Source organism: Phocoena phocoena, chromosome 11 (genome assembly GCF_963924675.1).
Source record: "Phocoena phocoena chromosome 11, mPhoPho1.1, whole genome shotgun sequence".
Lineage (NCBI taxonomy): Eukaryota > Metazoa > Chordata > Mammalia > Artiodactyla > Phocoenidae > Phocoena > Phocoena phocoena.
In genome coordinates, this window is record NC_089229.1 from 75,794,705 (window position 1) to 75,818,043 (window position 23,339).

The window sequence follows — 23,339 nt, forward strand, 5'->3', positions numbered from 1 at the left end:
GCTCCGCGGCATGTGGGATCTTCCCAGACCGGGGCACGAATCCGTGTCCCCTACATCGGCAGGCGGACTCTCAACAACAGCACCACCAGGGAAGCCCTCTAGGTATTTTTTGATTTCCTCTTTTATTTCTTCAGTGATCTCTTGGTTACTTAGTAGCATAGTATTTAGCCACCATGTGTTTGAATTTTTCACAGTTTTCTTCCTGTAATTGATATCTAGTCTCATAGCACTGTGGTCGGAAAAGATACTTGATACAATTTTCAATTTTCTTAACTTTACCAAGGCTTCATTTATGACCCAAGATATGATCTATCCTGGAGAATGTTTCATGAGCATTTGAGAGGAAAGTGTATTTTGTTGCTTTTGGATGGAATGTCCTATAAACATCAATTAAGTTCATCTTGTTTAATGTATCATTTAAAGCTTGTGTTTCCTTAATTATTTTCATTTTGGATGATCTATGCATCAGTGAAATTGGGGTGTTAAATCCCCTACTATTATTGTGTTACTGTCAATTTCCTCTTTTATGGCTATTAGCCTTTTGCCTTATGTACTGAGGTGCTCCCATGTTGGATGCATAAATATTTACAATTGTCATATCTTCTTGGATTGATCCCTTGATCATTATGTAGTGTCCTTTGTCTCTTGTAATAGTCTTTATTTTACTATTTTGTCTGATATGAGAATTGCTACTCCAGCTTTTGATTTCCATTTGCATGGAATATGTTTTTCCATCCCCTCACTTTCAGTCTATATGTATCCCTAGGTCTGAAGTGGGTCTCTAGTAGAAAGCATATATATAGGTCTTGTTTTTGTATCCATTTAGCCAGTGTATGTCTTTCGGTTGGAGCATTTAATCCATTTACATTTAAGGTAATTATCAATATGTATGTTCCTATTACCATTTTCTTAATTGTTTTGGGTTTGTGATTGTAGGTTTTTTCCTTCTCTTGTGTTTCCTGCCTAGAGAAGTTCCTTTAGCATTTGTTGTAAAGCTGGTTTGGTGGTGCTGAATTCTCTTAGCTTTTGCTTGTCTGTAAATGTTTTAATTTCTCCGTCGAATCTGAATGAGATCCTTGCTGGGTAATCTTGGTTGTAGGTTTTTTCCCTTTCATTACTTTAAATATGTCCTGCCACTCCCATGTGGCTTGCAGAGTTTCTGCTGAAAGATCAGCTGTTAACCTTATGGGGATTCCCTTGTATGTTATTTGTTGCTTTTCCCTTGCTGCTTTTAATATGTTTTGTTTTTAATTTTTGATAGTTTGATTAACATGTGTCTTCGCGTGTTTCTCCTTGGATTGATCCTGTTGGGACTCTCTGTGCTTCCTGCACTTGATTGACTATTTCCTTTCCCAAAGTTTTCAACTATAATGCCTTCAAATATTTTCTCAGTCCCTTTCTTTTTCTCTTCTTCTTCTGGGACCCCTATAATTCGAACGTTGGTGCATTTAATGTTGTCCCAGAGGTCTCTGAGACTGTCCTCAATTCTTTTTATTCTTTTTTCTTTATTCTGCTCGGCAGTAGTTATTTGCACTATTTTATCTTCCAGGTCACTTATCTGTTCTTCTGCCTCAGTTATTCTGCTATTGATTCTTTCTAGAGAGTTTTTAATTTCATTTGTTGTGTTGTTCATCATTGTTTGTTTGCTCTTTAGTTCTCCTAGGTCCTTGTTAAACATTTCTTGTATTTCCTCCATTCTATTTCCAAGATTTTGGATCATCTTTACTATCATTATTCTGAATTCTTTTTCAGGCAGACTATTTCCTCTTCATTTATTTGGTCTGGTGAGTTTTTACCTTGTTCATCTGCTGCATATTTCTCTGTCTTCTCATTTTGCTTAACTTACTGTGTTTGGGGTCTTCTTTTGACAGGCTGCAGGTTCATAGTTCCCATTGCTTTTGGTGTCTGCCCCCAGCGGATAAGGTTGGTTCACTGGGTTGTGTAGGCTTCCTGGGGAAGGTGACTGGTACCTGTGTTCTGGTGGATAAGGCTGGATTTTGTCTTTCTGGTGGGCAGGATCGCGTCCTGTGGTGTGTTTTGGGGTACCTGGAACTTAGTATGATTTTAGGCAGCCTCTCTGCTAATGGGTGGGGCTGTGTTCCTGTCTTGCTAGTTGTTTGGCATGGGGTGTCCAGCACTGGAGCTTGCTGGTCATTGAGTGGTGCTGGGTCTTAGCGTTGAGATGGAGATCTCTGCGAAAGCTCTCACCAATTGATATTACATGGGGCCAGGAGGTCTCTGGTGGTCCAGTGTCCTGAACTTGGCTCTCCCACCTGGGCCTCAGGCCTGACACTCAGCTGGAGCACCAAGACCCTGTCAGCCACATGGCATCTTGACCCCTAAGAAAGCTGCTCACTGGACGTACCACCACAGTGGGGATCTGAGGGGCTCGCTGGGAACAGGAAATGACGCCACTAGTCAGCCTCAGGCACCTGAGGGATGACCTGGATGCCCCAGGGGCACCGTCTAGGGCAGGGCAAGAAGAGCTCCCACACCAAGGGACACCCCCCCACCCTCTTTTTTTTTTATAGCTAACATTTACTTTGTGCCTGGTGCTCTGGTAAGCACTTTCCATGCAGCATTTCTTTAAATCCTCACTGTGAGGTAATAATTTATCACTATATTACAGAAGAGAACACCTTCCTACAAAAGGAATAAATAATACAGGTAAGATAAGGAATAATAATTACCATTTTGTACAAGAGAAAACTAGGTTTAAGATGTTAAAAATCTTGGCCAGTAACACAAGTAAAATGATAACCTTTAAGAAATTCAATTCTCTTTTGCACAATATATTAAGATATAATGGAATCCACATTTGAATCTATATAGTGAATACCAAAATATGATTTGCAGCTAGGAAGTGATAAGTAAAGTGAGAAATAAAATATCATTGACTCTCATTGTTCACTGTGGATAATCTGAAATTATATTTGGAATCTACCACAAACTTGTGACTAAATTAAAGCTACCCAATAGGAGCCATGGCACTTTCTTATAAAGTTAAACAAGCATTTCCATATGACCCAGGAATGACACTCCTAAGTACTTACCCAAATGAAGTGAATACTTACATTCACACAAAAAGCTGTACATGCATGTTTACAGAGGCTTTATTCATAGTTATCAAAAGCTAGAAAATACCCAAATGACCTTCAATCAGTGAATGGATAAGCAAACTGTGGTAACTCCATACAATGGCATAACACTCAAGAAATGAACTAAGGACACTTGCATGGGCATTAGAAGGAAGCCAATGTAAAAGGCTACATATATAAGATTCCATATGACATTCTGGAAAAGGCAAGCACACAGGGACAGAAAATAGATCCCAGGTTGCAGGGGGCTGGAAGAACTGACTGATTACAAAAGGGTATGACAGAATTTTCAAAGGTAATGGGACTGTTTCTTATCTGCATTGTTGTGGTGGTTATATAACTGTATGCATTGTCAAAACTCAGAATTGTACCCTAAAGAGGGTGAATTTTACTGTATCCCTTAATTTAAAAAAAATAATGATTTTTGGTACAACTATTGCCTTTCTTGTGATCAATAGTAGAGATAATCACTGGTTCATTGTATCTGTTTCCTGTGATTTTTAAAAAATATTGAAAAATTGAAAAGTGACTTCATTAGCTCCCCACACAAAGTCCATTTGTGAACAATGAAGTTTATGATAGTGTATTTAAAAGCATCTTTCAAATTAATGTTTAGATAATTTAGTTAATTAGATCATTTGTCATAGACATCAGTCCTGAAAAATACCTGAAATCCATGCTAACCAACTCAGTTATTCACAAAATTCCCTGTGCACTGAAGACTTAATGGGCTCTTTCCCTGCTGTTAGGCTTCTCCTCCTTGTAGAGAGATTATTTCTTTACAAATTGTGTTGAGTGAGTAAGGAACATAGAAAGTTCTGCCAAACATCCACACGGTATTTCATAACCACCTGCTTTTTCATTATATTAAACTTAGTTTACTTTTTATTAAAGGCTACCTGTATTATTTTCAATAGCTTACCATTTCTAATGGAAATTATCTAAAACAAAAATTTCACCATGTAACCTGTGCTTCCTGAATTAAAATTTATTAATTTGTAATGCTAAGGGGTGGGGGAGAGACTGAGTTGGTCTGCCCCAGCTTTTTTTTTTTTGGCCAAGCCACGTGGCATGTGGGATCTTAGTTCCCTGACCAGGGATCAAACCCATGCCCCCTGCAGTGGAAGTACGGAGTCTTAACCACTGGACGCCCAGGGAAGTCCCTGCCCCAGCACTTTTTTTTTTTTTTTTTTTTTTGCTGTACGCAGGCCTCTCACTGTTGCAGCTTCTCCCATTGAAGAGACCAGGCTCCGGACGCGCAGGCTCAGCGGCCATGGCTCACAGGCCCAGCCGTTCCGCAGCATGTGGGATCTCCCCGGACCGGGGCACAAACCCGTGTCCCCTGCATCGGCAGGTGGACTCTCAACCACTACGCCACCAGGGAAGCCCCCCAGCATTTTTATTTAAAGGTACCTAGCACATCATCTATCATATAATTGAAAACTTCCATGTATCGATACTAATGGCAAAGTTGGCTTAAATAATTATTTACTAATAAATATATTTTGGCAGTATAATAACAGGACAATTATACCAAGTGAATATTCAAACAGAACGAGGAGTAGGAAAAAATAATTGAAGTACTTCTGACTTTCAGTTATCACACCTAAGGAGTAAAATCCTCAGACTGATTCTCCAATGATATTTAACTGGGGGGCAATCTCCATTTTCATAGAATGAAATCTGAATCTTAACCCATTTTGCACACTTTAGTATTCTAATAATAATCTAATAAAATCAAACAATTTGGTATTAAACTGATTTCCTCAGTGGCTTTAAAAAGCCACATTTTAATTTAAAAATCCAATCAAATGATGTTTAATTTCCATTTTGTATGTCTGTGAGTCTTAATGAAGTAAGGCCTGTAAGTTCTTGAATCAGCTTTACAGAAAATGCTAAACTAAGTTTCAACCCTGAGATCAACTTACTCTTTAAGGAGCTATGCCTTTTTGTAATAAACAGAAAGAATATACCTTTAGTATTACTTTACTTTGGCAAAAAGATGACAACAACAACAACACATACACACACACCTCAGTAAAATTAAAAGTCTGGCTCCTGTGCAGTTCTTTGTAATTTCAAAGACTTTTAATGTCTGAGAGTTAAACAAGCAGGTTCAATTTATGGAATAGCTGTTAATGTATTACTGCCATAATTTAACATAACCACCAAAAGATAAAAATCATGGCGGCTAATCCTAAAGTATTTTTTCTAGAATGCAGTTAGGCCCACAAACAAGCAGACTGGCTTGACTTTGCTCTCTTTTTCTAAAGTGTAAGTTTTATACCACTTCACTCACTACAGGATGAACAAGGAAAATGTTCTCCCATTTGTCAAGTCAGCTTGAGTACTCTCCTTTATCCATAAATGGCCAGTGGAATCGTAATTCTGCCTTAGTGTCAATCACTGTAGACGTTAAAAGAACTTCCATCACATAATCCAATCCCTGCATATCACCTTTTTCAAGATGTGACTGAAATTCATTTCCTCCTGCTTAATCCCACAGACTCTGGCATCTCCTATGAGAATTTCATATCTCTTTCACAAAAGCTACTTGCTTTGTATACCTTCCCCTAACATCTAATTGAATTTTTTAAAACAAGCACTCCAAAGTAAATCTGTTTTCCTAACAGAACATGGGGGTTGAAAAGGACTTTAGAAGTCATCTAATTCTTCATACCTGATAGATGAAGCTTTTCTACAGTATCTTGTCTAATTACTATTTGAACAACACCAGTGATAGGAAAATAGCTCTTGAATAGACCATACTACTTTTAAAAAGTACATTAGGAAATCCATCCTTAACTTTTTATTACACAATCTATAACACTAATACATACTAGTTATTGGTTACTATTGGTTACTATAGGTATTGGTTACTATTACTATTACTTTACCTAGAACAAGTTTATCCTTCCTACCAGATTGTAATTTGCTTTTTTGAGTATTTTTTATAAGTATAAAATTACTATATGGGCTTCCCTGGTGGCGCAGTGGTTAAGAATCCGCCTGCCAATGCAGGGGACACGGGTTCTAGCTCTGGTCCGGGAAGATCCCACACGCCGTGGAGCAACTAAGTCCATGCACCACAACTACTGAGACTGCGCTCTAGAGCCCACGAACCACAACTACTGAGCCTGCGCTCTAGAGCCCGCAAGCCACAACTACTGAAGCCAGCACGCCTAGAGCCCGTGCCCCACAACAAGAGAAGCCACTGCAATGAGAAGTCCACGCACCACAATGAAGAGTAGCCCCCACTCTCTGCAACTAGAGAAAGTGCACGTACAGCAACGAAGACCCAACGCAGCCAAAAATAAATATATAAATTTTGATAAATAAGTAAATAAATAAAATTACTATGTGGCTTTTGTTAATCATTTAAAATCTATAGAAAAATTATAAAGACAAAAAAAGTGATTCTAAAATCTAGTAATAATGTTTGATGTAATTACCTCTAGTATTTTTCTATGTATTATATAAAATGTAACCTAGTACAGCATACATACAACATGTATATACATTTCATTGTAAGCATCTTCCTATATATTTTGAGAACATGTTTTTAATATTTGCATAATTTACAATCTCATGAACAGATCATAATTCATTTAGCCATTTTCCTGTTGTTGAACATGTCAGTGGTTTCCCATTTCTTCCCATTCCCACTAGAGCACCTGATGTGATGTGATAAATCATTTGTGATCACTTAATAACTTACTACTGGTAGATTTCTAAAACTGGAACTGTGAGATCAAAGGACATAAACATCTTTAGCTCTACCGACACATGGAGCAAGTGTGTTCTTCTATTTCCTTGTTTTAATTATTCCCCTTTCAAAGAGTTCCTGTTTCACAGGACATTCTGAGTAGGTAGTTAAGTCAAGTGACCTTGTGTTCCATGGTCACATTTGATGGGACCAAGGGTAAGTGCTGACCAAAGCTTAGCCCATCAGAGTCTAGCTCCAAGGAATCAGTAATTGGAACTTCTGTTTCTGCTATGCACTGGTACTAAGAACTGGTATAACTGAGATTTGTGGTAGCCATGTTTTTTTGCCATCCACACAGAGATGCAGAAGAGGGCGGTCTGAAGGACATGAAGTTGTCCTGGTTCCAGGCTCCTGTGAGGCCTGGATGAACTTACTGTCCCTTGGCTCCTAGAGACCCTTTTTTATTGTTTCTATATATCCCCCTTTTCTCTTGAGTTATAGTGGGATTCTTTTATTCCTTGCAACAAAATGTTCTCTAATTCAAATAATACATATTACTACATTGTTTCCCAAAAAGTTATATCAATTTACACTGTGATCTGAAGTTACATTGTTATCTGACGTATATAAGGGCGCCAATCCAAAATATAACCATTCAGGAAATCTTTCCCAATGTAATAAAAGAATATTTTATGTATTTCTTTGACTGCCAGTTATATAAAACTTTTTTCTCATTTATTAGGCATTTGTGTTTCTTCCTTTTTGAAATATTTGTTCATGTTCCTGGACAACTACTAACTACCTAAAGGCTTCTTAAAGACAGTAGTTATTAATTCTCTCCCTTCATCTCTTTGGAATCTTGTTTCTATACAACTCTGCTACTATGATGTTTAAGTTTCTTATATTTTTTTGACTAGGTTAATGCAATGGCTTTCTAATTGAAACTGAGCTTTTAAGAATATGAGATTGAAGCAGAATAGATCAGGGTTTTAATCATTTAATTACCGGTGAACTTGAAAATAGTATGTATCTAATAGCAAGTTTTATTTGTTCAATGAGGATAAATTCCAATTATCTCAAATGTTTGTTAAAGATTAAATGAGATGATAAATGTACTTTGCATCATCTGACATACAGAAAACACTGAAAGTTGGTATCGCAATTACAGCAGTTGTGTTATAAGTGTATTTAAACTGGCTCAAATTGAACTACATATGCTTTGCAAATATAAAACAGCTGCACAAGAGAGCGCACAAACACAGTTGCAATAGTTTAAGTCATTCAGGCAACAGTGCTCATGTGCTCTGTTGTAGGAGTGAGACCCAGAGATCATGAACCTGCTGCTCCCTCATACTGCATACAGCATGACCCCGAAATACAAAAGAAATTATTTCTTCTGGTGCCAAAGCAAAGAAGCAGCAATCTATTCCAATCCTGAAAAAAACACACATACTAGATTGGTCTTAACGAGAGAGTTGATCTCCAAAGCTATGCCTTCCTAAGGGAATTCTCAAGGACTTTATGAACTCTATACAAGTTTTACTTAATGTGCTGACTTTAGAACCTAAATATAAGAATAAGATATGACTTAATTATATTGTGGTGGTAATGATAGAAGAAGAAAAATTCTGGCCTGCTATGGATGAAGATGAAGATGAGAAAAAGAACAACTCAGGCTGCCTTGGGTGTTGTTCTCTCCAACGTTTCCATCATTTTAACTGCCAGTTATCTTTTTAGATGACAAAACTAAAGATCTATTCCTTGAATGTTTAAAACTATTCAAAGGTTCCTCATTCTTTATAGTAAAAATTTCTATGCAAACCAAGGTCTCCATTCTCAAATCCTGTCCTACCTTAGCTCAAATTCTACTCAGCTACCAGCAGTTCCCAGGCCCATCATGCCTCCTTGCTTTTGCTGCCTCAGACTATAATTCCCAGCCCACTTCACCTGTAGTCAATCACCTGTTCCTGTCTCCTACACCCCTCCACTGTGTCACCAATCATACTGAATGCAACTGAATGGTTAACAGATTGTTAGTCGAGCACCATGTGAGTACAGACCATTTCTAATCATGTTCTTTATCCAGAACCTAGCAAAGGCAGAAGGACATGCAAAAAGTCTTCTTTTGGAGGTGATGAATATGTTTATGGCATAGATTAGGGTGATGGTTTTACAAGTGTATACTTATCTCCAAAGCTCGTCAAGTTATATATATTAAATATGTTCAGCCTTTTGTATGTCAATCATGCCTCAATAAAGTGTTGTTTTCTTTTAATCACTTGAATAAATGAATGTGAGGAGTGAGAGAGTGAATGGAAGAGATCAAAGAAAAATTTATCCTATAGAGAGAAGGCAAGTAGTACTCCCAGGTTTTCACTGCCAACCGTAGAAATTACACTGTTCATTTATTTGTTTAATTGTGTATTATCTGTCTCCCCCTCTGTTATGTAAGTTCACTAAAGACCCTGCACCCATTGTGTTCCATGCCCTGTCCTCCACACCTGCAACACTGCCCAGCATAGAGTACAGGTTCAATAAATATTTGATAAGTGAATGCAAGGTTAACACTGATAATAGTAACACAGCCGAAGAAGCAATGTCTCAATAGGCAGTAGGGTGGTCCTGAGCAAGGTGAAGCAGATGGGTGGGGTGGGGTGAGCAGAGCAGAGGGAAGGGAGGCTGGATAAGCAAACACAAGTTGTATGTCTCCAGCAATGTCCACAGAAGAAAGTGCATTAACTCACAACAGAAATATACTAACCAGGTGACAAGTGTGCCCTAGAATGGAACTGTATTTGTCCTTCAGGCTGTCCTTCCTCAGTGCTCCACCGCTACCTGCTCTGGGCTCCATAATCACCAAGCAACGTCCTGATCATGATTTTACTTCTATAGATACAGATACAAGGGCGAGACCCTGCAAACTAAAAAACACAAACATCTAGTTGGCTTGGCAGTTACATTTTTTTAAAAAAGTTTAGGCAGTTATGAAAAATATGTTTCTTATGACCTTGGTTACTGAGGGAATCATCTTTCAAAGCTGCCCTCCCCCTGGGCACATTGAAAATTGCATCTGTGAGGCTTTAGGGTGATACTCCCTATGTTCTGTGCCTCATCAAGGTAACAATGTAGGAAGTCAGTTGGCTTTACCCATATCTTTGTATTCCTCATGCAATACTGAACATTAGCTGTTTCTGCAACTCAAGTTCTGTGACCCTGGACAAGCTGCTTAATCTTTATGGACCTCAGATTCTTCTCTGACAGATCCTCCCAATCTCTAAATTATGTGAAAATAAACATCTAGCGATGTATAATAGGGATCTGAAAAATCTCTCATAGATTCCATCTGTTTGCCTTATGGAAATACATTTTTATGGAAATAAATCTGGGTTCAGGATCAGGAAACAGGCAAAAATTTTAAAAGAGCACAGGGTTTAAGCAGACAGGGAGGAAGGAAACAACTGCTTACAGGGGAAGTCAGTAACTCAACACCTTTATTACAATAGAACAATTACAGCCCCCACAGAGTAGGGGTTATTTGTAAAAATATGGAATTTTTCTAAGGATAAGGTATTGCTAGATACCCTCATACAACTCTATCAAGCCATCACTGGGCTTAAAGCGGTGACAACTGAATGAGAAAGGTATGAGTGTGTTACACAAAACTGTTCCAAGGATCTGCTGGTGCCTACATAGACCCATTGCCAATTTATAGAAAGTTTGCCTTTTTATTTTACAGAAGCATAGGAGCAGGTATAAAAACAGAAGAAGAAATATCTCAGAAGAAACTGAAGATAATCAAATATATGGCACACTCACAGAAAGAAAAATCCTGCCAAATGCAACCACCTTTGAGCCATAGCTTTTGGGTGAGTTTACAACATTCATGTGCACACTGTATATAGGTGTCACACCCTGTAGCTCTATAACTAACACAGCAATGCAAAATTTTTACTGATGCACAAAATTAACTCATTCTAAGCGTTTCTTGAAACCATGGCAATATGGAACTGTAGGAGAGGGCAAAAGAAGGCAATTTTTACTACATCTATTTTAAAAAGTCACATTTTTATGCAAACAGCTTCAATACCAGGGACATGTGAACAAAGCAGCATCAGCAATGACAGCATCAACAGGCACTCCTTTCCTTCAAATCCCTAGTGTTCCATCGTCTCAGCGCAAGGGCCAAATGGACCACCATGGCCAAAAATAATGAATGGCAAAAATGGATTATAAATCTGTATCCCAAAAGCAAAAAAGACTCAATTTAGAAGTTAGACAGAATGTGGCAATAACAGGAAGAAAAATGTAATAACTTAACTGCTGTTTATGAGCTCTTTGGTCTACTTATTCAAATAGTTAAGTCAGGCAGCATTCCAGCATAATGTGTCAAAGAAGCAGAAAGACTTGACTGTTTGTCCCGAACTAGTGGTGGGTTGACATGCTGTCTACTCAGACTGTTATGGATTTGAATCATTCCAGGCACTTTATTCAGAGTTTCTAATTTGTCATCTATATAATACTTTTATAAGAAATAACTCTAAATAAGGGTTGCTTTACATATTTACAAACATAAAGCTAAACTTGCCATTTAGTAAAATCTTAAGTTGTACTGAAGGACTGAAAAGTGTCATGCCATCGAAGAGCTTGAAGAGTTGGAAGAAGGGTCACAAAGCACTGAAATCTAGCACCTCCCTCCACCCTCAGAGACAAGGACAGTGGGAACCAGGAAGCAGTGCTTCACAGCTGACCTGACATTCTCAACTTGTTACCACAAGACTGTGGACATGGTGGTGGGTCTGACCGCTGACAATGTTTGTGAATGGAAGTGAACACATCACCATGAGCAATAAGAGACACCAGGTCCAAAACCCACACCCCCTCGAGGAAATTAACGTCATGGGACTCACTAGTAGGGATCACAGGTGCTTCAGGGACTGTCCCACTGCCCATTCCTCTTCACCAATTTCAGAAAGTGTAACCCTAAGCTTCTTGTCTTGTCAGTGGCTGATGGAACAAAGTTTTTCAACACATTTTGAACACCCCTGTGGCTTTATTCTTTATTACTCAGAAAAATCATGCAAGAAACATATTAATAGGAGGCTGCTGAGCCCCATCCGTCCTTCGTCACCCACTCCGGACACAGAACATCCAGTCATGGATAAAAATGAGCTGGTGTAGAAGGCCAAACTGGCCGAGCAGGCTGAGCGATATGACGACATGGCGGCCTGCATGAAGTCTGTAACTGAGCAAGGAGCTGAATTATCCAATGAGGAGAGGAATCTTCTCTCAGTTGCTTATAAAAATGTTGTAGGAGCCCGTAGGTCATCTTGGAGGGTCGTCTCAAGTATTGAGCAAAAGACAGAAGGTGCTGAGAAAAAACAGCAGATGGCTCGAGAATACAGAGAGAAAACTGAGACTGAGCTAAGAGATATCTGCAATGATGTGCTGACTCTTTTGGAAAAGTTCTTGATCCCCAATGCTTCACAAGCAGAGGGCAAAGTCTTCTATTTGAAAATGAAAGGAGACTACTACCGCTATTTGGCTGAGGTTGCTGCTGATGACAAGAAAGGGATTGTGGATCAATCACAGCAAGCATACCAAGAAGCTTTTGAAATCAGCAAAAAGGAAATGCAGCCAACACATCCTATCAGATTGGGTCTGGCCCTTAACTTCTCTGTGTTCTATTATGAGATTCTGAACTCCCCTGAGAAAGCCTGCTCTCTTGCAAAAGCAGCATTTGATGAAGCCATTGCTGAACTTGATACATTAAGTGAAGAGTCATACAAAGACAGCACACTAATAATAATGCAGTTACTGAGAGACAACTTGACATTGTGGACATCGGATACCCAAGGAGACGAAGCTGAAGAAGGAGAAGGAGGGGAAAATTAAAAGGCCTTCCAACTTTTGTCTGCCTCATTCTAAAATTTACACAGTAGACCATTTGTCATCCATGCTGTCCCACAAATACTTTTTTGTTTATGATTTATGACAGGTTTATGTTACTTCTATTTGAATTTCTCTATTTCCCATGTGGTTTTTATGTTTAATAAGAGGGGAGTAGAGCCAGTTAACATTTAGGGAGTTATCTGTTTTCATCTTGAGGTGGCCAATATGGGGATGTGGAATTTTTATACAAGTTATAAATGTTTGGCATAGTACTTTTGGTACATTGTGGCTTCACAAGGGCCAGTGTTAAAACTGCTTCCATGTCTAAGCAAAGAAAACTGCCTCGTGTTGCTTTGTCCTGGTGGGGAATAAAAGGGATAATTGGTTCCAGTCACAGGTGTAGCTGTGGGTACTTTTAGGTCTGGAGCACTTACAAGGCTATAGTAGAAATAGATATCCCATGGATATTACATGTTAAACCATGTGTTATCTGTGGAATACTCAGTCTCAATGTGCACACCATTGACTACAGCTACAGAAGTGCTCCTTTAGTTGTGACCCCATTTACTCTGGATAAGGGCAGAAACGGTTCACATTCCATTATTTGTAAAGTTACCTGCTGTTTGCTTTCATTATTTTTGCTACACTCATTTTATTTGTATTTAAATGTTTTAGGCAACCTAAGAACAAATGTACAAGTAAAGATGCAGTAAAAATGAATTGCTTGATATTCATTACTTCACATATATCAAGCGCAGCAGTAAAACAAAAAACCCATGCATTTAACATTTTTTAGGTTTTTTTTTGCTTTTGTGGGGTTTTTTTGTTTTGTTTTGTTTTTGTTTTGTTTTTTGTGTTTTTGTGTGTGTGTGTGTTTTTTGATACTTGCCTAACACGCATGTGTTGTAAAAATAGTTACCAGGGAAATAACGTGAGATGATGGCTAGCTTTGTTTAATGTCTTATGAGATTTTCATGAACAATCCAAGCATAATTGTTAAGAACACGTGTATTAAGTTCATATAAGTGGAATAAAAGTTTTATGAATGGACTTTTCAAAAAAAAGAAACATATTAATAAACATATTTATAAGTGAAAACAAATGATTAAATGCCTGCCAATACCTATAAAATACTGGGATACATTCTGACATAAATACCCACTTAAAAAAACACAATCTTATAACTTTAACTTAGTAACAATCAAAATAGTAAAGAAATTCACAAACACTTAGAGAACTTTAGAAGTGTACTGATTTGCTCAGTTCACCTCAACTGCTTGAGTAACCACATCCCAGGCACACAGATGCTCACACACTTCATACCCATTCACTCATAGGCTTTTCAGGTTTCTAAGACACAAGGTAATTAAGGCAACATAAACAGCCTAATGTTCTTAAATTATCTCATTTCCTCCCCAAACTTATATTGCTTATGAACAATTGTTTATATGGGTGAAAATTTCATCTAAATAATACAACATTCACTTAAAATTTTTTACAGATGCTGCCAAGGAAAATTTCAGGCAGATACATATCTATTATTACTGAAAAAGATGCTTTTTTAGAGCCAGTATGTACCTAATCTAATTTTGCATATTAAAAACCTTTAGAATAATAAAAATAATATAATGTATTAATTAGACCAGTAAGCACAAAAGAAAGTAAGAATTTTAGCTACAATAAGTCAACTACAATAAATACCAAGAACCCACAATTAGCAGTCAGGCCTGAAAACCTGTTCTTGAAGTAAGAACATGAGTCCTTGACCAATTCAAGGTTATCTAATTTTATATTATAATAAAAAAAAACTCAAACAAGTAGGGCCTGTTGGCAATGACCCTTTCTAGCTTAGCTCTCTGGGCAGCCACTGACCCACTGGCATGAATGTCCAAGATGACAGCAGAACAGCAGAATTAGAGGAACTAAAGCTGCATTAGCAAATCCTCTCCTTGCAACCCCTTCCTATATCAAATAAAAATGGCAGACCCAGCTAGGCTCACAGATCCCTGGCGCTACGGTTTAAATGATAGGAAAACTTACACAAAAGAAGTATCCAGAGTACAGACAGCACTCTTTTTGTTTTTCACTTTCATGTTTTAGGGCACAGTTTTGGGGAAGGGGATACAATGCTGCTTTACAAAGGACATAGAAGTCCCTTGTTTGAGCTACCAACCTCTTAGCCACACAGAAAAATGTCAGTCATCCATTTGTTAGCACCAAAATCTCCTTCTACTGCTTACAATATGCACCACACATTTTAAGGGGCTGTTCAAACAGAAAAACAAAGGCAGCCCTTGAAATAGAAGCGGATCTTCCTAGCTTTGCCCCTTCTTATCACTTATGCCTACATGCCTGCCGTTAAAGCACTGTCACATTGTTTCCACATGCTCAGGCCCTTGAAACTTGTGCAAAAGCATTGCAAAATAAAACTGCATAAACATCACATTACAAAACATGAGCTAGTAATAGTAGATCAGTCATGTGGGCCAGAATAATGATTAATAAAATCATAACTTACAAATGTCCCTGACCTGAGACATTTTTTTTACTTGAAGAAGACATTGAACACGTTGTGGTCATGGGTGTATTTCAAAAAGCATATTGGTACAATTCACTCTGAGAAACCATTTAAAATGATTGTCTTTTTGCCAATTTCAGTGGTCATAATACAATTTCACAGGCATGAAAATTTTTTAAAGATTAGAGAATAATTCTTTCATTTTTCCAACATCAACTTGTAATTGTATAGGTATAACTGAGCTGCTTAAAATCAATCAACAGAAGTGTGTAATGCTGGAGGCTCCTTCCAGAAAAGCTTATAGCTCCCTTTCCTTGGACCACATAGAGATAATGCCCCACACCAAATGTAGTACACACTGGATACACAGTACTAGGATTACTTACCTTATAAAAGCTGAATTTATTCCTCTTGGTTAGAAGTCACAAATGGTTAAGAAGTAAAACTCCCTTCATTTGTTCTTCTAGTGAGCCAAATCTAGCCTCCCATTAACCCAGTCCATTGCAGATAATTTCACACAGCACACGCTCCCGGTTTCCAGCCCAGCAAGGATAATCACATTCCGGCGGGGAGTGAACAGATGGTGGATTCCATGGTAACCAGCCCTCCTAAGGCGATTGGTAGAAGTGTGTGACTACTGCTTATTGGGTAACAATCGCTGTCTTTGTACTCCAGCCTTGCAAATCCTAAAGGAAAGAACGAACATATAGCCACTCACATGCGCAGGGGCTTGCCTAGCAGGTGTTTGGCTATTTAAACAAGGCAATACAGGCCAATTAAAAGCTGTCCTGTAAATCTACCCTTGGAGGTACAAAGTCCTAACATGTCAGATAGCGTCCACTGCTCATTCAGGGAGAAAGGTCACATGAGGCTTAACTTGACAAACAGAAAATAAAACTTGAAAGTTAACTTGAAAATTCAAGATAACGCATTCCAGAAATCTAAGCTGCATCAGTACTTTTCCGATTTACAGTCCACATCAGAAGTGAAACTGGTTTTATATTTAGATCTCCTTAAATAAAATTTTGAAATTTGCAAAACTTAGTTTGAAAATGAAAGTTTTCAAAATCAATTGTCTTATAAATGTACACGTAATAATTTTTTAAAACTTACATAAATTCATTTTTACTGTTTTTGTTGATTTGGAAGGAGAGGGAGAGGCTACTAAACTTCAAATTTTCATAAGGGGCTTATGCAATTATTGGATTGAAATCTCTTGGTTACGTACTCTCTACTGGGTTTAATTTGTTTCTGCATCCATGAAAGTTAAATGTCAATTCAGCAGGAAAAGAGCTTTCCCCCAATCCGTGGTGCTCAAGGAATCAGAGAATACGTCCTTGGAAGAGCAAAATGGCTGAAAACCAAATATATACCACACCTAAACCAACTACTGGAAATAATGCATAAATCTAAAACAGATAAACTCTAAGCACTCAAAATAAATCCATCAGAAATAAATTTTTTAAAGGCAAGGAAAAGAAATAATTAGGATATAAGCTTAAAGCAAAAACTAAATAAAACAAAAATTGTGAGCTGTGACTAGACCTTTACGTCTTAATTACCTCATTACTCTATGGTTACCCACTATCCTAAATTTAGGACTTCTTTTCTTGGCATGAACAGAAATGAGACACAAATGTTGAAAGGAAAAAGACAAAATTATTATTTGCAAATGATACAATTCTACTGTAGAAAAATAAATTCCAAGAAATCAAGGATATTATTTATAATACCCGAAATTTAGTGATGTGGCCAAACATATCAATATAATTCCTTTATAAGGCAAAAACTATCAGAATACTGGTGAAATTTATGAACAAGGGCATACAACAATTGGGAATAATATCAAGAACTGTGTATGAACTATTTGGGGAACAAAGAAATGAACTCTTATCAGAAGAAATAAAACTAAATGGAGAGAAATAATGCACTGCTAGATACAAAGATCCATTTTAAACATGCCAATTCTTCTCAAATTACCAGATAGTCAGTCTTCTAGTAAATTTACATATATATATGTATATATGTGTGTGTATATATATATATATAGTTTTCCAGTAAAATTTCCAACATACTTTAGGAAATAAATTTAACAAAGTGATTCTAAAGTTTATGTGGATTAAAAAAATGAAAATACCAATGAAAATTCTATGAGAGGAGTAATAATGGGTAAAATAACTGTACCAAGTTTTTTAAACATGTTAAAAATACTATAAATATACAGCTATCTCCCAGATTTATAACTCCAGGACAAATCTCTTTCCCCGTGAATTGCAGATTCCTACATCTAACTACTTACTGAACATCTCTGCCTGATTAATGTTTAATAAATATCTCCAACATAACATCCCAAAACTCAACTCCCAATTTCTCACCCAAACCTGCTCCTCCTGAATCCTTCCTTGTTTTTGGAAACAGCAACTCCAACATTCCAATCACTCGAGCTGAAAGCCTGAGAGCCCATCTTTGACTTCTCTCTTTCACTGACATCTTCACATACAACCTGACAGCTCATGACATGAGCTATTTCTTCCAATACGGCCACTTCTAATATGGCCCCTCCACCACTTCCACCTGGTCTAGGTCATACCACCTCTCACCTGGATTCCTTAATAATTTCCTAATTAAACTCTCTGCTTCCACTTTGCCCTGTACAGGCTATAAAACCTAAGCAGATAATGAGAATTCTCTTCTCAAAACTGACTTTCCCCTTGCACTGAGGATGAAAGTTCCATTCTGTATGAGGGCTTAAAAAGCCCTTAATAGGGCTTCCCTGGTGGCACAGTGGTTGAGAGTCTGCCTGCCGATGCAGGGGACACGGGTTCGTGGCCCAGTCCGGGAAGATCCCACATGCTGTGGAGCGGCTGGGCCCGTGAGCCATGGCCACTAAGCCCGCACGTCCAGAGCCTGTGCTCCGCAACGGGAGAGGCCACAGCAGTGAGAGGCCCGCCTACCACAAAAAAAAAAAAAAAAAGCCCTGAATAACCTGCACCTCACCCCCATCAACTCACTTGATTCGTCTCCCACAACCCTCTCCTCCCTTCCGTGAGCTCTCCAGGCAGAGTCTGACATTGTCTCTTCTCAGCACCTTTTCAGTAACTTGGACAGTGACAGTGTTTACTACAGGCCAGAGTTCTCTGCACATATCTCCATTTACAAACCAATAGCCCCTCAAAGCCAGGGACTGTGCCAATCTGATCTTTGTGCTCCTGGTGTCAAGCAAAGGTCCTTATACACAGTGAGTACTTACTGAATCTGCTGAATGAATAACAGCTTGCTGAAGAATTTTTTATTCTAGGGCAAATTTAGAGGCAACTTAAGAATCTAATAATAGATGAATGGTTATACAAATAAGAATGTATTCAACTTGATAGAATATCATGCAGTTATTAAAAATATGGTCATGGACTTCCACGGTGGTCCAGTGGTTAAGACTCCGCCTTCCAGTGCAGGGGGAGTGGGTTTGATCCCTGGTCGAGGAATTAAGGTCCTACCTGCTGCAGGGTGCAGCCAAAAATTTTTTTAAATAAAATTAAAATATGGTCACAAAGACTATATGGCATAAGGGAAATGTGAATGGTATAGTATTAACAATGGGGACTTCCCTGGTGGTGCAGTGGTTAAGAATCCACCTGCCAGTGCAGAGGACATGGGTTCGAGCCCTGGTCGGGGAAGATCCCACATGCCGCGGAGCAACTAAGCCCGTGCACCACAACTACTGAGCCTGTGCTCTAGAGCCCACGAGCCACAACTACTGAAGCCTGCGCACCTAGAGCCCGTGCTCTGCAACAAGAGAAGCCACCCCAATGAAAAGTCTGCGCACTGCAATGAAGAGTAGCCCCTGCTCACCGCAACTAGAGAAAGCCTGCACGCAGCCAACGAAGACCCAACGCAGCCAAAAACAAATAAATTTATTAAAAAAATAATAAATGTTCTATTTACTGAGTCCCTAGTATGTGCTAGGAACTATAATAAGCACTTTACAAATATTTTATTTAAACCTCACAGAGATTATGAAGTAGGTATTACTATCCTCATTTTTCAGTTATGAAAACAGACTCAGAAACTAAGTTCTTTGCCCTACATCTCACTGCTGAGACTAGAACCTCATGTAAGACCAAAGCTTGGGTCTGATCATTAAGCCACACTACCTCCTGGAAGTGTAGGGGAAAAAAATACATAACTGAGTACTAACTATGAACAACTACATAAAAAAGAAAAGATTCTTAGGAAGAAAAGGCTAAGCCTTCGTATCTCAAAATTATAAGAGCAGCTGTGAGGATGAAATATTGGTGATGTTTTCCTTTCTCTGTTTTCCAAAATTTTTAATGTCATAAATGATAATTTTCTAAAAATAATATTTATTGTTCCTACACATATTTTTCAATGTTCACCCCACTATGTTCTTGGGTGGATCTACTAACTATCAAGACAATAAAAAAAAACTAAAAAGGGGCTTCCCTGGTGGTGCAGTGGTTTAGAGTCCGCCTGCCGATGCAGGGGACACGGGTTCGTGCCCCGGTCTGGGAAGATCCCACATGCCGCGGAGCAGCTAGGCCCGTGAGCCATGGCCGCTGAGCCTGCGCGTCCGGAGCCTGTGCTCCGCAACGGGAGAGGCCACAACAGTGAGAGGCCCGCGTACCGCGAAAAAAAAAAAAAAAACTAAAAAGAATCTGGCTTATAGTTTCCAGGAAATTGATTCTGTCAGAATTACTCAGAAAGAAAAAAACGTCAGATCTAAGAAAGGCAAATAAGTAGTAGTGTCCTCTTTAGCTCCAGGTTCACCTCTGGCTGTTCTAACATTGTCTCCACAACAGCACCTCAAGCCACTCTGCTCAGAATCTAATAATAGGGTCCCCAAACTTAAGCTGTAGGACACGTGTCAAATAGCCAATAATCCCCACAAAGGTTCTCGAGATAAAAAGGTGTTGGAAGCAGAGACGCCTGATAATTTATCTTCTTCAAATACTGGGCAGTCTGCAGTGTTGCCTAGAACTTGTTATAAGTAGCCACTGTGCCAGCTGAGCAGTGATCAAATAACCTTGGGAGTATTGTTCTATCTCCCTTCACTATTGAATCTATACCTAGTCACATATTTTTGGAATGTTTTTAAGCCCTTAGCCTTTACAAAGCTCAATAATAGAAAGACTCCCTAATTAGAAATTCAGAAACCTGGACTCTAGTCCCTGCTTAACCACTGGTATGATATGGCAAGCCGTTGCCCTCTCTGGTCCTGTGCACTTCAGTCACAGAATGAGAGCACTAGGTTAGATCATCTTCAAAGATCTCTTCTATTCTAAACTAATGAGAATGAATGTTGGAGGAAGGAGGATCCCTCCTCATTCTTACCGGTTTCAGCAGAAAAGGAGAAAGGGGCTAGAGCAACAAGGACAAGAATAAATATTTATTTGTTTTCCAAAATGAAATGGCATACTAAAAATTTCTGGGTACAACCCTTAGGTGTAGTATGACTGAAAGGTCTGAGCAGGAGGTATTACTAAAGTACCAGGTGAGATGGCAATTGTACCCACAACAAAGATGCCCTGTGCAGGTGCACTTCGAGTAACATTACCACCAGCTCAGTTCTCACCACATTCTCTTTTTCTTGCTGAAACTCCTTCTTGACAAATAGTTCATATTATGAAGTGACTGGATATTGTTAGGGTTTTGTCTGTGAATATGAAACAGACTCAAGTTACCTATCCTAATTGGAGATAAATTTATCATGTAAGCCTAAGAAGCACCAGGTTAAACAACAGAGTTAACCAGTCACAGACACTGAAACACAAAATGCAACGTCTGAAAAAGGTGACATTTTCTTAGACATTTTCAGTGTGTACCAAGAATTTTGTATTTTTGCTTAACATTCTGTGTAAGAGTTTTTTTATTTGACTGTTTTGCAATTAGTTCTATGAAGATGATTTAGAGCAAAAATATATTTGCAAGGTACGAAGTACCTGACAAGCAAAAGAAAACATTGAAATAAATGGAACTTCTCTGCCCAGTTTGCAAGGTGTTAACAACGATGGAGTAACAAATACCCTGACGGTCCAGTGGTTAGGACTTGGCTCTTTCACTGCTGTGGCCTGGATTCAATCCAAGGTGGGGAACTAATATCCCTCAAGCCACATGGTGCGGCCAAAAACAAAAAACAAAACAAAAACAAAAAACAATGATGGAGTAAAAAGTCTACCCTGATTTGGTGGAAGCATTTTTTTTTTAAGGAAACAATGTAAATATTTTAATAAAAACAATCCCACAGCATTTATTGTCATCTGGTAACAACATAAAGGCGAGCAAAACAATATGAATAAATGCTTCAGAACTACACTTCTAACAAAGGACACCTAAAAAAACTGTATTGCCTTCTCAACAATTTCTCAGTTCATTGATCATTTCTAGTTGGAGACACTCTGGAGCAGAGTAATGTTACCTCCTTTTAGCATGATCCGACCCAGTTGTTTTCTTGACTTTGTTTTAGAATGAATCTCTTCTGCATCATCTAATACGAGGTTCATATACTCATCAAAACCAATGATACAGCCCTCTATCCGCATATTCACTTGCTCATAAAGCCACACCTGAATCTGAGATTTTGCAAGAATCTGAAGATGAGATTGACTAGCTGCACCATCACCTTCTGCACCTTCTGGCCCTGGCCCCAGTATGCCATGGTGGAAGCTCACAAAGACCACACTATCCCGCACACTACCTCAAAAAGCAACTTCCGGAATTAGAAGCATTTCTTTTTAATTGCCCATCATTCCTCTGATATGGTTAGCATATCAGAGAAGTACTTTCCTTTCCCAGCTACCACACTGCAAAGAAAACAAGTGTTGAAGATAAGTCTATGTCAGAGGGTCTCCAGCCCTTTTTCGTCAAAGTCCAACCATTGGGACTTGAACCCAGATCTACCAATGCCCCAGGGATATTTTTTTATTAAAATCAGAAGGATAATATATCTTAGTCAAATGAGAATAATTGGATCCAATTCTTCACATCATGAGATCATTGCTATCTTCATTAGGGTAATATTCCCTCTCTTTCCATATAATTAATGTTGACTCTAGAACAGAGGCTGGAGGAAAGTATACAAATATCTGGGTCCTAGTCTGTTGCCTTCCCCATTCTTCATTCTTATCCACATTCTTTTAAGAAGTGATGCATCTAAATCGGAATCTAGATGTTTTAATTCTTTTTTCTTTGTCTAAGAAACTTTCTGAAATATATGAAAGTGAAGACTCTCTTTGGGGAGTACATATATATAACATAATAAATATTTATGTTAATACATTAATTATATTAGTAACTATATTTTTACAAATATTTGTGACAAGTGGAAAAAGGATTAAGAACAAAGACTGTTCTATAAACAAGACTTATTGGGGATCTACAATTTGCAAAGTTCCAACCTAAACTTTACAGACAAAAAAAGGAGACACTGGTTCCTTTCTTTTGATGAGTTTTTTTTTTTTTTTGTAGTACGCAGGCCTCTCACTGTTATGGCCTCTCCCATTGCAAAGCACAGGCTCCGGACGCGCAGGCTCAGCGGCCATGGCTTACGGGCCCAGCTGCTCCGCGATATGTGGGATCTTCCCGGACTGGGGCACGAACCTGTGTCCCCTGCATCGGCAGGCGGACTCTCAACCACTGCGCCACCAGGGAAGCCCCCTCTTCATGAGTTTTTAATATGTTCACACAACAAAGACTTTCACCTCTTTGAGAGGTGAGGAGTGGAAACGTGTTAACAACTGTTATAGATGTCTAGCACTAGGTAAGTGAAAAAGATATACCACACAAACATCACTCTGTAAAAATTATCAAAATATCAACATTATGAACCTTCTTTTTTATACTTTAGGTGCTGAGATCACGCCACAATGAAAATTATGTCAATCCCAGTTTTGTGCTCATAAAATCCAACGCTGAACAGTTAATCCCCACAACTCAAAAATTATCCTGAAGGACCAAAGCATACAAACATCTATTGCTCTAGATCAAAGCTATGCAAAAACTGTTTAGCATAAGTTCTACAGGGTCTCCTTTGGGAACGAAAGCAAATTCAGCAAAAACTGAATGATCAACTGAACTCTTACTGTTGAAACCTAGGGATTTATAGGCATGCCTC

General features: G+C 38.5%; 1 protein-coding gene and 2 pseudogenes across 1 annotated transcript in view; 1 reads left to right on the forward strand and 2 right to left on the reverse strand.

Moving 5' to 3' along the window:
• FGD4 (FYVE, RhoGEF and PH domain containing 4) overlaps positions 1-23,339 on the reverse strand; it is a 187,876-nt gene that overhangs the window by 90,908 nt on the left and 73,629 nt on the right. The window lies entirely within an intron of this gene.
• On the forward strand, positions 11,938-12,696 carry LOC136130392 (14-3-3 protein zeta/delta pseudogene; annotated as a pseudogene).
• LOC136131190 (small nuclear ribonucleoprotein E-like) lies at positions 21,610-21,884 on the reverse strand (annotated as a pseudogene).